This window comes from Morone saxatilis, unplaced genomic scaffold (genome assembly GCF_004916995.1).
Source record: "Morone saxatilis isolate NCDOM2014 unplaced genomic scaffold, NCSU_SB_2.0 Contig15, whole genome shotgun sequence".
NCBI classification, from domain to species: Eukaryota; Metazoa; Chordata; class Actinopteri; family Moronidae; genus Morone; species Morone saxatilis.
In genome coordinates this window covers 3,472,945-3,475,281 of record NW_023339707.1, presented here as the reverse complement: position 1 = coordinate 3,475,281, position 2,337 = coordinate 3,472,945, and positions in this window count along the sequence as shown.

Genomic DNA, 2,337 nt, shown 5'->3' with positions numbered 1-2,337 from the left:
ATTGTCATTGGATAATTGGTTGAACAGGATTTGAAATCTACTGGATAATGGATCCAAGGGTGGGAATTGCCGTAGTCAACACACACTCCATACAGTATTTTGACATCAGAAACCACAGAACACAAATATATCTGAAAGTTACAAATATAGAAGTAGAGAAAGTACAAGTACTGCATCCATCAAATGTGATAAATTAGAGAAAACATGACAAAGTCAGTTCTTCATTGAGGCTAAAGGTCTCCACCGTGTTGAGAGTATGAATCCAGTATCTGCACAGCATTGACTTGATGATGTATCCAGCTCCAGGGGAGGGTGAAGTTTTTCCCCAGAACTTTAATGACGCAGCAGAGCCATGCCGTGTTCAGATATGCAATTCTTTAAAGCTATTTTAGTTTGTCCACCAGACCGAGAAACATTGTTGCAAGTAGTCAACACGTGTGCTGCTGCAAGTTTATATGGGATTTTATGGTGTATTTTTTCTAGTAAATGGATGTGTAAAGTACTTGGTGTCTGGCGAGTTAGAACATTGTGTACAGTGGCCACAGCAGAAAACGCCTGTAAGTTCATTATTGTTAGGAGGTTTTCTAGTGTCACAATGAACTGTCTCTGTCTCTCTTTGCTGTCTTCGAACTGAGAAGCACATGATTTAGCAGCATAGTGGTGGAAGATGTACAGAGAACCCTGTTTCAATTGAAAAAAGTCACATTTTGACCTGCAGGTGGCGCTGGGGGAAATGTCAGGGTGTCAACTAGGTGAGTATGTGAGATGAAGTTGGCTTCATCCTGTGGCAACGATGAATGTCAGTATAAAAATTTCACAACAATCCACCCAAAAGCATGGCTAAAAGATGCAAATGTAATTCATATTTACTGATTTTCTCCAAATGCATTCATCATACCAAACTCATGAGTTCAAACATTCAGCCAGCCATTAGGATTTCCAAAGAAAGAGTCATCTATCTGTGCTCATATCAACACTGTCCAATGCTGAAATAACATATGGGAATGCCATAACGCTGCATGGGGAGGACACTGAGGAGATTCAGTAAGCCTTTTACATCCAACTACTCCCAAGTCTTCAGCCCTGGCAGAATGCTAAACAATGATGTCAGTGCATTCCTCAGGCTTCAGAGACATTCTCCAGGCAGCACCAGGGAGCTTGAAAGGACTTCTCACAGCAATAAAGTCAGAATCCACCCAAAAAACAAGTTTTTTTTTAAAAAGTGTTATCTCTTTAAATGAAATACTGAACACTGGCATTGATGAAACCCTTGGGCATCACATTATGTCTTTTGTTCCAAGGTTTAGGGGATTCTGACCAACAGTGCCTGATAACAGTTGAATTTTGGTTTAGAAACAGCAAGTTGCTTTTTCAAATGCAATTTGACCCTAACCCTAACCCTATTCGAATATATTTGTAACCAGATACAGTACATAAAGTTAACATTAATATCTTTGGCACTTCAGTAGTTTTGGCCCTGATGTCCTACAGTTTGACTGTGATGCCAAAAATACAGAAACAAATGTGTATTTATCAAAGTGGCCTTGTCCTAAAAATGACCTAATTCCAAGCCTGTAAGCACAATTTTATTGGTGTTCCTGTTAAAAGGTGTCAGCCCTGCTGTGGTGATGTTAGTGTTTTTGTGCACGTTCTTGATGTTGGGGGAATTTCAACTGCTTCATTAGTGAAAGTGCAAACAGGTGTTTTTTGCTTTGTATCGGCCTGTCTCACCCTATGCTAACCTGAGCAGGTGGTAGGTTCCAATTAGGAGAGGCTGGTACAGTAAAAGGACAGTCATGGAGTAGGTGGCTGCAAGCTGTGAAGATGAAGGTTTTATCTGTTGATTTTTTTTTTCTTCTTCTCTTGAGCGTAAGTTTTTTTTTTTGCCTCATTTCAGTTTAGGTGCAAGCCATGAACTCCAGACAGGGACCATTGTCCCACATCCTTCTCCATCTCTCCCTATCCTTATTTTTCTTTGTCTCTCTACTTTCCAAATCCTGAACAAGGATAATAAAAATAAACAAAATAAAAATCATAACTGTCACTCTTTTTGCTCCAACTGGCAGATCAGCCTTTTCAACATCCTCTTTAAAGTTTTTCAGGACGTGACAACTTCTTATATATAGATTTCCTGTGTATTGGCTAGTAGCACTACACTGAACTTTAATCTTCTTTCAGTTCTAGTCAGCTTCTTCATTCTGTACTAGTTGCAGAGAAAGAGAAAAAATGTTGATCTTGGAGGCCTAGAGTTCCCAGATGCTGGACATGCAATTGGTCAATAATTTAAGGGGGTAAAGTTTCTGTCGAGACTCAAATCTGCTACAAAAAAACCCCAAT